The following is a 14,248-nucleotide window of genomic DNA, read 5'->3' as shown; positions in this document are numbered from 1 at the left end:
TTTATCTTGGCTTCTGAGGCCAAATAAAAGTCTCCTCCCTCCACCACTTCACCCTTCTTGTCTCTGAGTGGCTCACTTAATACCTCATGTAAGAAAGATTCCTGAGCTGTGGTTGAGTAATAAAAATTAAGGAAACATGGGTCCATATTTATGCTTTTTTCGCGCCGCATTTGTGTCATTTTTTGACGCAAAAGCAGTGCAAACTTACAAACTACAATTATATTTTGTAAGTTTGAGCCAAACAATGACGCAAATGCGGCACAAAAAAGTATAAATATGGGCCCATGATGTCTTTAGTGTTTCCCTAATATATTTTCCCCTCATATCTCTCCTGACTTTGTGTCTCTTCTCTCCTGCTGCCTAGCATATTGGGTGAGGGTTTGCATCCTATTTAAGTAAACATACTCTGATAGACAGAGATTGTCTTCCTCATCCATAGAAGTACCCCTACATGGGACTAGCTTCTATGCCAGAGGTTTGCTTGGATTATTTTTATGAGATCGTATTGCTACATTTCTCGTTAATGTTTTTACGAATGTGGTCTGCTTCTCATCCATATGCTCTTGCGATTTGTGCAGTGATATTAGCTCTATCACGGGTCGCACGTGGGTGTTAAGGTGCAGTGAGAGCCATGAGCCTTGTGGGATGCTGCAGGTTTAGATGTTGGATTTGGTTATCAAGGCAAAGTGAACCACTTTGACCTCTTTGCTCCTGCCTGTAAGGAAAGATTAAAACCTCTGAAGTAGTGCGCCAAAAATGCCAGCCCATTATTTCAGACAGCTAAGGAGAATATCATGGTCCACTGCATCCTATGCTGTGGAGTCATCAATCAGGACTAGAACATACAGTACTTTCCTGTCTAAGAGGGAAGGTGATCTTTCCTGATATTTAAAAATGAGGATTCAGGCCTCTGATAGGTCTAAAACAGGATTGCCGGTCATGGAGAACAAAAATGTTTCTAGCTATTGCATCAAGAATTTTCAAACCTATTAAGGACACGAAGGCGAGGATTATGCTTTCTCTTTCTTTACTGAGAAATAACAGCAGCCAATCAGACATTAAAACCACAGAAAACTACTTTCCCCAATATCCCTTGTAGTCCATATCCTGCCCAATCATAGGCCTGCTCTCGGTATATATGTCTCTGCGACCTCATTCCTTCCTCTTTCTTTGCAACAATTAGAACATAACAACCTGAATCCCAACAAAATGGAATCGCCATAAATCCTATAACGAAGAACTCTGAACTGCAGCCTCCAGCTGAATCTGAATCCTAAACTAACGTCTTCTATTCTCCAAATCTCAGGATCAATCATGCTCCTTTATTGCCCAAATCTAAATGTAAAGGAAACATGCAAATGGTACTGGCCTGAAAATAAATTACACAGGCGGGTATAAGAAAAGAATCATATCACAAGTATATTATGCATATACTTCAACATTTTAAATTGACATTTTAAAATCCACATTTTGATCAATTTTATCACATTTATATACAAAAATCATCCTGCGGGTGGGATAATCCTTGCCTCCCTGTCTTTAATAGAATTGAAAATTCTTGACATGATAGCAAGAAAATGTTTTATTCTATGTCAGGAAAGAAGGCTTCCGATTTTGCTAGCTCAAAGCTGATCCACCACTGTAGACGCCATATCAATAATAGGTTTATGGTAAAAGACCTTGAAAGTAAAGTCGGAAGACCAATCTGCGGCGGCCAACAGTGTGTGTACCAAATCTAGTAGTATCTATCCCACACTCTCCTAGCAACCACCTGACCCATCTAGCTAAAGTGGCTAAGGACACCGGTCCAAGGGGACTGCAGGGAAGTGAGCAACTGTCCCTGTGCATCTCTACAAATCTCACGAGTACAATCTTCATAAGCCATTTATCAATACATAACTTTTGATTATGTGGAAAGGCTGGGTATTAAACGCACCGAGTTGCTGTCTTTGTGCGTTTGGAAATGGTGAAAGAAACTCCAGAAGGAGTCAACACTCTACCTGCTAAATCCAGAGCGTGCACGTCCGACACACGTTGACACGATATGAGGCAAAGAAGAACAGTAAGTTTCGCTGACAATTGTTTACGTGAGAGTTCCTCCTCACAAGGCCAGCCTCTCAAATAATGTAGCACGATATCTACATCCCATAAAGTAGAATATTTGTTTCAGGAGATCTGACCATTCTTATGCCTCATAGGAGTTTACAAATTAGAGGATGCTCCCCTACCGCCTTGCCCTCTATATGAGGGTGGCCCGCCGGAACACTGTATCTGATATTATTAATGGTCCTGTATGCTAAATCCTGGGATGCCAAATCGGAAAGAAAATTGACAATCATACTGATGTTTTCCCCCATGGGATCAACACATTGCCCACCATACCAATCCACTCATCTCCTCCAGGAAGCCTCATAGCGTTTATGGTTGGAAGGAGCCCAAGACTGGGATAAGAAGAACATTGCGTCTTCGGAAACTCCCAGCACTTGCCAACATTACCAGAAACTCTCCATGCCATGAGTGACAAGTGTCCCGATAGTATCAAAGGATGAGGAAGATCCGACGGGTCCAGGAGCAGGGATGGAAAGGATGGGATTTGGCCCAGAGGAGCACATGATAGTGACAATGCTACTGGAAACCACGACTGAGCTTCCAGAAAGGAGTCACCAAAATAATCTCTGCCACCTGTCTCCTCACCTGAGAGAGTACTCTCTTAATCATAGAAAATGGAGGGAAGGCATAGAGGAGACCTAAGGTCCAGTCCTGAAGAAAAACATCGGACCCCAATGCGAGGGGATCCGGTCTCCAACAGCGGAAGTTGAGCATTTTTCAGCAGAAAGGTTTATCAAGCCTTTGCCCCACCATCTCTCCAGACTGTGAAACACTGACTGGTGGAGTTTCCAATCACTGCCATCCCTCAAGAAACAAGAGTTCCAGTCCACCACTACATTGGAACATCCTGGAATGTTCTCTGCTGACACTGATATTTGATGTTGGAGACAAAAGTGCCATAGCTCCTTGGCAGTCTCCACCAGGACCTGTGACCTAGTCCCTCCTAAGAGATTTATGTATCAAACCACTGATATGTTGTCTGTACGTAACAGTTTGCAACGACTTTCCTTGTGGAGAGAGAGGGAGAGAATCACAGAGGCCCCTGACAGAAGCTCTGGACAATTGATATGGAGACATGATTCTTCCACCGCCCTATCTTCTCCACTGCTCTGCACCGAGCTCCCCAACCCCATTGGCTGGTATCCAGTTCTATCACTATCTCAAGAGAAGACACAAAAACAGCTTTGCTGTTCCACGCATCTATGTGGTCCAGCCACCAGAGTATCTCCGATATGGCCTCGTCTGACTATCGTACCTGCTCCAAATAGGACAGCCCCTTGCGAAGATAAAGGATCTTCAGACTTTGAATGGCCCGATAGTGCAGAGGATCCAGAAAAATTGCCTGGATTGAGGAGGCTACAAGCCCCACCAGGCGATCAAGTGTCTTAAATTATCTAGTCGGAGAGGCAAGAGCTCTCCTCATGTCTTTCTTGATCAAATTCTGTTCCGCTAAAGGTAATTTCAACTGTGCCCAGGCTGAGTTGACTTTAAAGCCTAAGAAGTCTATGCATTGAGAGGGGCTCATGATCGATTTGTCTGAGTTTATCAAAAAAACCAGATCCTGAAGAATCTGAACAGATGCAATAGAACCGACTCTTTGCTTTGGGCCATGATCACAATGTACGTGAGTTAGATAATAAGGCGCACACCTCTTTCCCTGAGAAATTGTACTACCAGCCACAACAGTTTGGTGAAACACCAAGGGGCCGAGGACAGTCCAAAAGGATGGGCAGTGAACTCATTCCATTGGTCTCGCCAGAACAATTTAAGAAATGGAGCGTAAATGGGAACTGTTAAAAAGGCATCTTTGAGATCTAATTGTACAAGCCAATTGCCCTAATGCAATAGATCTCTTAAAAGATGGATACCCTCCATTTTGAAATGGTGATACACTAGCAAAGAATTGAAAGCCTTTGGATTGAGGAAAAAACGGATCCCCTGCCTTTTTCTCCGTACCAAAAATATCCTACTGGCAAAACCTGCCGGTTGGAGATCCGTTTTGACTATCGCCTGTTTGTGAAGGAACAACCCAATTTTATTGTCTATAAAACTGCTGTCTGTTTGGGAAAAAATAAGTGGATGGTGAAGAAACTCCTACTGTGGAGGGGAATAAAATTCCTTCTTGTAACCCTGGACTGTCTGTGAGATCCATGGATCCTGAGAAATGCGTTCACAAGCTAAAAGATGCCATTTTAACCCCCCCGACAGAAGAACCTCTGAAAAGGAGATTACTCTCACCTGATGCTGTGGAATCCGCTGCACTGAAACCACCATGATTTCCGCCTCTGTAGGCACAACCACAACCTCTCCAGGTAGGATGGAATCCAGATGCAGCGTGGTAATTACCTCAACCCCTCTAGGGGTATCCTGTTGAGGCCTGGTAAAAGCCCAGGCCAGGCCCTCGGCCTCGGTAGCGTACGGGCCTGATAAAAAGGACCCCACTGAACATATTTTTCATAGATGTCTGTGCCTTATCTAGAGTGGAGAAGGTAGCCACCGACTTCCCTAGATCTATCACAAATTTGTCCCCGAATAATAGTCTGTTCGCCAGTGTATCTGCTTCTAATGGGACCAATTTGGCCAGCTTAGGGTCAATACGCATCAGGAAGGACTTCCGACTCTCCGTGGACATAGCACAGTTGGCATTGCCCAAAAGACATATCGCCGTATGTGCCCATTCTAAAATCGCTTCGGGGTCCAACTGGGAGTTGGAGTCTTTTACCTGTACTACAAACTCAAGGATCTTAGTAATAGGACCCGAGATGTAGACATGTTTGCCTTGACAACCTCTCCATGCTCAATCTAGGCCCTTCTTTGGGTCCATAGCATTTTTTTTCAGAAAGGTGGTCATACTGGGGTCTAATGTCACGGTTTCGGGCGGGTCTGATCAGGACTTTGGTTGGGACACCCCTTGAGGTCACCGAATATCCTAAAGAGGTAGTATACTGGGGCAGAGGAGCAGCTAAAGGCATACACGGAAAGGACAGCTATGGATAGGCACAGGAAAGTAAAAGCAAAGCAATCCTTGTGTGAACAAACAGGAAACAGATTACTAAGGGACAAACACGCTGGGGTTGTACACAGAGCAAGGCGCAGAAACTCCCACAGTGACAGGGAATGTCAATGCCTCTGTGCAGTTTGCTCTTACAGATAGTCACCCTGCCAGCCCCATAGAAAGGAGGCAGCAGAAATGATTCTGTCTCTGGACCCTAGAGCACAAACAAGGAAAGTACTTACATACACAAGACACGCTCTTGTGGGTCCAGCTGGAAACACAGTGGCGATTCCTGTGAAAACAGCAATAGCACACTGTCACTGTTAGGCACGAAAGACAATGTATAACACTGGACAAGGATGGGGGCTGGAATTGCCTCCTGGAAACCAGGAGCCAACCCCAGTACAAAGGAGGACACTTATACACTGGTGAAGACTGATAGAACACTTACCAGACACAAAGAACCAAGAAGAAACTGAAAAAACAGGGAACAAACAAAGAGGCACAGGCAAGAACTGGGAACAGGCTCAGGCTGAAGTAAAGGCGGGACTAGGACTTGAAAACAGGGTGCAAACTTCTGGCTGGGACAAACAGAGATAGGACTGGGAAACTGAGAGCAGGCTCTGGCTGGAACAGGCAAGGACAGGACTGGAATACAGGAAGTAGGAATGAGTAGTAAACAGGACTGGGAAACAGAGAGAAGGTTCAGGCTGAAACAAGGCAGGAGCAGGGCAGAGAAACAGGGAGCAGGCTCTGGAAGAAACAAACAGGTACAAGGCTAAGAGATAAGGAGCAGACTCTGTCTGGAACAATCAGGAGCAGGGCAGAGAAACAGGAAACAGGATCAAGCTGGAACAGAACAGGAACAAAACTGGAACACCATCCGACAAAGGGTCTGTAACACAAAGGAATCGAAGTCCAATGCACGACGGGGATCTTGAGGAAATGGCTGCTTATAAGCAGTTCCAAGCTGGGCTGCACAGGAGAGGTCTCAGGTGTGTGTAGTTTCAGACACTTGCAAGTTCTGGAGGAGAGGATCCGGTGAAAAGGAGCAACTGGACTTCTCCCATAGAAAACAATGGGAAACAGAATCCGGGCTTTCCTGACTACCAGGCTGTGCATTATGGGATTTGCAGTCCCAGGAAGCAAATGTAGTACTACACAAGTGTACAATGGAGAAAAGAGAAACAAACAGGAGTCAGCAAGGGACTCTAGATAACTGTTTAAGGTGATTCCCAGGCTTCCGACAGTCCCCTTACAGCACCCCCTAGAAATGGGACGACAGAGTCGTAACATCTAATTCTGGAGTATCTGCCACTTTGCCTAACAGAGAGGGTCGGGGACACTCTGAACACAAGGTTTTGCGCATGTCCCTGTCAAAGCCCTTTCTCAACCTCTCTTGCTCATAATGTGCCACTTCCATACATGGTAACCACTCTGTGGATCGTGGATGTATAATATTTTATGGATCAAAAAACAAGTTTTTCCGAACTAGGGAATCTTCATTCAGATGGTGGGTCTTTCGTTTGCGTTTGGATGGTTTCTTGGGTTCATCCTGCGCATGGTCAGAATCGGAAGAGTGAGAAAAGGTGGATTGTATTGCATCTGCAGTTGGTGCAGAAGGGACTGAGAAGATCCCAGAAGAATCTAAGGAGAACAGGGATCCATATTCGTGTTTCTTATGGACTGATACTGCAGTTTGAGCAAACATTTAAGCTGAGAAGGTAGGCCCCACTGAAGCTCTCTGGGCAAGGCCTACATCAGAAGTCTGGCTTTCTCTGGTCAGCCTTTGAGAGGAGGTCTCCCCATCAACTCTCATTGTCCAGACATCATAAGAGGTTGAGGAAATGGCATTAGGGCTTTAATAAGAGCCTGATTAACAGAGTCCTGTACATGATTCCCCAGGGCTTGCACTAGTCTCTCCTCCATCTGGTGCTCATAAGGCACAACAGCCAGCTCTTGAAAGTATTCGTCCTCTTCGGCGTAGTACGCCATGTTGGCAAAGCAAGAGGATATGGGGGAGTTCACAGGGGAGTAATAGCCCCAGCAGGTCAAGTAAGGAGGAACTCCTTTATTAAATGAGAGGCAAAATGTCTCAGTCGGACCAAATATAAAAGTGGAGGGAGCACCTGCCAGATTCCCATAGGGCAAAGCCCTAAAAGGATTATGTGCCCCATTGGGCATTCAAGGGGATGCAAAAAATCAATGTCGGTGTGCAGCGCTGCATTTGAGACGGTCTCCGATACTTTTCTGAGGTTGAAGACCACCCCGCACGCATGTGCGAACATAAACATAGAAAGAGGACAAAGTCCTCAAGACTAAAGCACTCGCTGAAACTCTGTCCACCCAAAGTACGGAGAGGTGTCAGGACAGTGCCTGAATCTAAGCACCCAAGCGGGTGTGCTTGACACATAAATATGAATGCTGTTGACATCTGCACCAAACGCACACCGATCGGGCCACGCACATCCACGACGTCACAGCAGAAAGAGGACACAGTCCTATGTGCAAAGTGCTAATGCAATCCCCGCTCCACGGCTGAAAATCGTATTGTTGGGGAAATAGTTAATCAATTAGATAAACTTCCAAGGCAAAAGCCTAAGAAATATAAAAAAATACACATCACAGAAGAATATATACATATATATATATATATATATATATAAAAATATATATATATTTCCACACTGGCCTTCGACAATTCAAGAAGGTAAATCGGCAATCCAAGAGCACTGTGAAATAGTTTTATTGCGAATAATGGTGCATAGAGCGGGACATGTTTTGGCGTTAAACCGCCTTTGTCAACCTCGCAGTGGCCATATTGGCATGTTTATTTATACCTCATACGTGATCACATGATTCCAAAGATTCAAAAGTAACATCTACACCAAACTAACAATTAACGCGTTGAATACAAAGTAACTAACATTTCCAAATAAACTTTTAAATTTACAAATATAATCATTTAGAGATACTGAAGTCGTCACCTATCGAATAATGATGCTGATCAATCACAAAATAAAACAATATGCTAAAAAATCAAAATAAAGGGGGGTTATTGTGTATACTTATGAGAGATTAAAGTCTATGAGATCTAGTGCCTAATACATTTAGAAAAGTATAGCCATGAAGCGCAAACTGACAAGTCAATTTCATAAAGGCATGAAACATCATCTACTAATAATACATATCCAAATTGCCTCTATTGTATGTGCATTGATAATTCTTCGTGTATATTCAACCCATTAGGTTCCTTAGAATCTAACTTAATGATATATTTGTATTCTAATGTTCGCAATTTTAATTCTCTATTTCCACCTCTAATATCATTGGCAATACCATCAATAATGCTAAATCTGATATTGTTAATATTGCCTGTGTGGCATTGGTGCATATGACGTGCAACCGGATATGTGTCATCATTCTTGTGTATAGCTCTTAGATGTTGTAAAATCTGTTTATATGCTGGTAACTTAGTGCTACCCACATAAAGTTTTGGACAACTACATCTTAACATATATACAACATATTCACTTTTACATGTGTAGTGTCCCTTGATGGTATGTAAAGTTTTGTTTCCTTGCTTTATAGATTTCATATTTTCACCATTTTTGCACGCTTTACATTTAGAACATTTGAAGAATCCATCTTGTTGTTTCAACCAACTTTGTTGTAAGGAATCAATCCTGATATCACTTTTAACCAAAATATCACGCATAGACCTGCTGCTCTTATACGTCATATGTGGAGTATTTGATATCTCTTTTCCTTTTACCGGATCACTTTGTATTATATGCCAATGCTTACATAGTATATTTCTGATCTGATAATATGCTGTATTGTATGTGGTGATGAATCTGACTATACTAGAACTTGTTTTTACCTTTTTTTAAATCATTTTTTCATTCAAATTAAATAACAATGAATCCCTAGAACGGCCATGGATCTTCTTTATAGCACCTTCAAGGGTTCTGTCAGTATAACCTCTCAATTTCAGTCTTGACCTTATCTCACTTTGGGTATTCTCAAAAAACTCTTGAGTACTGCAAACATTTTTAACTCGTAAGAGTTCCCCAAAAGGAATACTTTCTTTTAGCAGAACGGGAGGGGAACCTGTAGCATTTAATGTACTGTTGCCTGCAGTTGGTTTTCTATACATGGTGGTTTGTAACTTATCATTAATGATAACAATCTTCACATCCCAAAATTCGATTTCACGTGTGTGTATGTTACCAACGAATTGCAGATTTAAATCATTACTATTGATCTGTTCGATAAATGTACGTGCACTTGCCTCGTTGCCTTGCCAAATAACAAAAATGTAATCTATATATCGCAACCACAAGGCAATGTGTTGATTCCATTGGTCCAAAGGAGGATTGTTAAGTACATATTCTTCCCACCAACCCATGTAGAGATTTGCGTAACTAGGAGCGAAGCAGCTTCCCATCGCCGTCCCGCACTGTTGCTCAAAAATGTCATTATTGAAAAAGAAGATATTGTGATTCAAACACCAAATAATCATTTCAATAAGCATCTTACTATGTTTATAAAATTTAACCGGTCTGGCTCTCAAAAAATTTTCAACTGATCTAACTCCCTCTTTATGTGGGATACTGGTATAGAGGGCGGAAACATCTAGAGTCATGAGAAGCATGTTGGGTTCCCAACTAACGTCAAAAACCCTCGGCGGTTAAGTGCAGTCGAGCACTCCGGACTAAGTGTATAAATATACATATATATATATATCAACTTATCTCTGGGTGCAAGCAGCAAGGAAAGAGGAAGGACTGAGGTCGCAGACACATATATACCAAGAGCAGGTCTATGATTGGGCAGGATATATACTACAGGGGATATTGGGAAAGTAGTTTTTTGTGGTTTTAATATTTGTTATGTCTCAGTAAAGAAAGAGAAAGCATAGTCCGAAGCCTCCAGTCCTGACGTAGAGTTGTCTGCTTAGATATGATCTTGTAGTTGCTGGGCAACCTCACCCTATATGGTTGTACTCTTGAACGGTTGATTGGAGATAGAGTGGTGGTTGCCCAGATCTTGTTTTGATACAGCTAGTGTATTTTTTTTCAGAATCAGCATAGTTATAGCATGTTCTGTATATAGCCATTTTCAAATGAACACTTGGTGAGGTGGTGCTGCGAGGTAAAAATGAGAAAAGAGTTACAGTACATCGAAGGAGAGAATATTAAACACACAGAATTGCTTTAAAACAGAAGAAGGGTTTTGTCTTGCAAAATAACTGCTTCTAATACACAGGTAACCTTAACCCATGCCCAGTTTTTGAGAAGTAAATTTCACTTGAAACAAACTAGCCGGGAAAATATTATCTGTATATCCACAGATTATCCACCCTCGACTTCTTCAATCCTACACTAGTTTGAAAACTCAACATAGGAACATTTTTGCATGGCACGTTAGAAAGTTGGGAACTTGAGAGCTCCACTGCAGTCAATAGCAAAGGATGAATTATGGCTGGCATTCTACTCCAGCATTTCTGTGTTTGCCTTTCTATTTAATCTCAAACATTCAGCATTTATTGATTGGTGTATTCTAATTATTCTAAATATTTCCAGCCTCAGGCTCCTATGGACCTCGAAGGTCATCTTCCTTCATCATATCCCCTCAAATGGATCTCGACCAGTAACTCAGAGAGAGGACAGTTAACGACCTGCATTTCCCTCAGCAACAGGCAAAAATGCATCCGAAGGCTATTATCGGCCTTCGGTTGGAGCAACTGAAAGTGATTTATGCATAGATGCAAAATGTAAAATTATGGGTTTTATGCCAAGTAGTGGGGGAGGGGAGAGGGGTAGGAGGAGGGTATGTGTTCTAAAAAAACGCTTTCTTTTGAAGTTGTGTCCCCTCTGTGTTTCTCGTGTCCTTAATTGGTTTCCTTTATTTTGAAAGTCCATGCATCAAAGTGCGCTGACTGCAAAATCCTTGTTGATGTGGATAACATGTAAGGAAATCTACAAGGAAACGTTTTAATATTTTTCACTGTTAACAACTAAATATTCATTACAGATGACTACATTCGAGGTTAAATAATTCTAATAGTATTTCAAAGTAAATGATGTAGTTGGGCAAACAGTACTGATTTATTCTTTTTTCGAAAAGTATGTTGCCTATGAAACACCATTATTTTCTGCATAGCTGGATCACAGAACTGATAGTCACAGAATGGGGCAACGGGAAGGACAAGCCTTTCTCCTCCTACTTTTGTACTATATGATACTTTTTGCAGTGCTCTGTGTAAAACTTTTATTTGTTTTTATCTCATGTTTTGCATTTCTCAGAAAAGCACCAAGCACATCTGCATCCCCATAAACAGTGTGTTATCCAGTGTGTTATTCTGTGGCATGCAGTGGCACTGCGTGGAGTGAAGTGGCTGTGTGTGGCGTTGATTGACGTTGTATGGCTTGGAGTGGCATTGTGTGGAGGGGAGTGGGTTTGTGTGTCATGAAGTGGAGTGGCTTTGTTTGATATGGATTGTGTCATGGTGTGGAGTGGCATTGTGTGTCATGCAGTGGAGTGGCATTGTATGGCGTAGAGTGGAGTGGCATTGTGTGGAGTGGCATTGAGGGGCGTGGCGTGTTGTCTGGAGTGGTGTCTTGTAGCTCTGAGTGGCATTGTGTCGCGAGGAGTGCATTGAGTAGAGTGGCATTGTCTGGTGTGGAGTAGCATTGAGTGGAGTGGAATTGAGTTGTGTGGAGTGGCTTTATGGCATGGATTTGAGTGGCATTGTGTGGAGTGGAATGGCATTGTGTGGAATGGAGTGACAATGAGTGGAGTGGCATTATGTGGAATGTAGAGAGTGGAGTGGCACTGTGTGGAGTGAAATGGCTTTGTGTGGACTGGAATAGCATTATGTGGCATGTAGAGGAGTGTAGTGGCACTGTGCCTCTGCATGAAGTGGAGTTGAATTGTATAGCGTGGAGTAGAATGTCATTGTGTGGCATGGATTGGAGAGAAGTGGCATTGTGCGGCATGGATCGGAGTAAAGTAGCATTGTGTTGATTGGAGTGGCATTCTGTGGTGTGGAGTGGCATTGGGTAGCATGGAGATGTATAGTGTGATGTGGAGTGGCATTGTGTGGCCCGGTGTGGAGTGACATTGAGTGGAGTGGCATTGTGTGGAATTAAGTGGTGTGGATTGGTTTTGTGTGGAATTGATTGGAGTGGCATTGTGTGGCAAAGAGTGGCTTGGCACTGTGTGAAGTGGAAGGGAATGGCATTGTGTGGAGTGGAGTGGCATTGTGTGGTTTGGTGTTACATTGAGTGGAGTGGGATCACAGGGAGTGGAGTAGCATTGTGTGGTGTGGCGTGGAGTGGAATTGTGGGTGTGAAGTGGATTGGCATTGTGTGGCATAACGTGGAGAATAGTAGCATTGTGTGGCATGGATTGGAGTGGAGTAGCATTGTGTGGACTGGAGTGTTGTGTGGAGTGGGGTGGCATGGAGTGGCATTGTGTGACATGCAGTGGAGCTACATGGTGTTGCATTGAGTGAAGTTACATTGTGTGTTGTGGAGTAGGGTGGCGTGTGGAGTGGAGTGGCTTTGTGTGGAGTGGAGAGGCATAGTGTGGAGTGACTTTGCATGGAGTGAAGTAGAATTGTGTGGTGTGAAGTAGAATTGCATTGTGTGGCATGGATTGGAAAGGAGTGGCATTGTGTGGCATCAATTTCAGTGCAGTCGCAGTGTGTGGATTGGAGTGGCATTGTGTATTGTGGAGTGTTATTGTGTGGCATGGATTGGCACAGATTGGAGTGGCATTGAATGGAATGGAGTGGTATTTTGTGGAGTGGCATTGAGTGAAGTGGAATTAAGTGTTGTGGAGTGGCTGTGTGTGGCATGGTTTGGAGTACCATTGTGTGGTGAAGAGTGGAGTGGCATTGTGTGAAGTGGAAATGAGTTGAGTGGCTTATGTGGCACATAGAGGAGTGGAGAGGCACTGTTTGGAGTGGCTTTGCATGGAGTGGAGTAGAATGTATTTGTGTGGCATGGATTGGAGAGGAGTGGCATTATGTGGCTTTGTTTGGACTGGAGTAGAATTGTGTGGGCTGGAGTGGCATTCTGTAGCATTGAGAGGAATGGCATTATGTAGTATTGAGTGGTATGTGGCGTGGAGTGGCACTGTGTTTCACAGAGTGGAGTGGCAGTGTGTGGAGTGGCACTGAGTGTAATGGAATTGAATGATGTGGACTGGCTTTGTGTGGCATGGCTTGGAGTTACATTATGTGTCGAAGAGTAGGGTGGCATGTAGAAGGGAATGGCATTGAGTTGAGGGGAGTAGCATTGTGTGGCATGGAGTGGAGTAGCATTGTATGGAGTGGCATTGAGCGGAGTGGAATTGTGTAGTGTGGAGTGGAATGGCAATGCATGGCATGAATTGGAGAGGAGTGGCATTGTGGGGCATGGACTGGAATGGAGTAACAATATGTGGACTGGAGTGGCATTGTGTGGAGTGGGGTGGCAGTGTGTGACATGGAGTGACATTGTGCGGGCTGGAGTGGCTTTGTGTGGCATGGAGTGGAGCGGCATCAAATTGCGTGAAGTGACGTACGTCGTGGAGTGGCATTGTGTGAAGTGGAGTGGCATTGTGTGGAGTGGAGTGGCATTGTGTGGAGTGGCGTGGAGTGGCATAGTCTGGAGTTGAGAAAAGTTGCATTGTGTGGAATAGCATTGTGTGGCATAGAGTGCAGTGACATTGTGCAGTGTGGAGTGGAGTGGTATTGTGTGGAATGGAATGGAATGCTATTGTGTGTGTGGAGTGGGGTGGCATTGTGTGGCATGGAGTGTCATTGTGTGTCCTGGAGATAATTGTGTGCCATGGAGGGGAGCAGCATGGTGTTGCATGGAGTGAAGTGACATTGTATGTTGTGGAGTAGAGTGGCATTGTGTGGAGTGGAGTGAAGTGGCATTTTCTGGTGTGGACTTAAGTGGCATTGTGTGGAGTGGCATTGTATGGCTTAGAGTAGAGTGGTGTGACATTGTGATGCATGGAGAGTAGTGGTATTGTGTGGACTAGAGTGGAGTGCTATTGTGCAGTATGGAGCGGCAATTTGTGGCATGGAGTGGCATTGTGTCATGTGGAGTGGATTGAAGTGGCTTTCTGTAGCATGTAGTGGCA

The sequence above is a fragment of the Pleurodeles waltl genome, chromosome 4_2, assembly GCF_031143425.1.
Source record: "Pleurodeles waltl isolate 20211129_DDA chromosome 4_2, aPleWal1.hap1.20221129, whole genome shotgun sequence".
Taxonomy (NCBI): domain Eukaryota; kingdom Metazoa; phylum Chordata; class Amphibia; order Caudata; family Salamandridae; genus Pleurodeles; species Pleurodeles waltl.
This window is presented reverse-complemented; position numbering follows the sequence as displayed.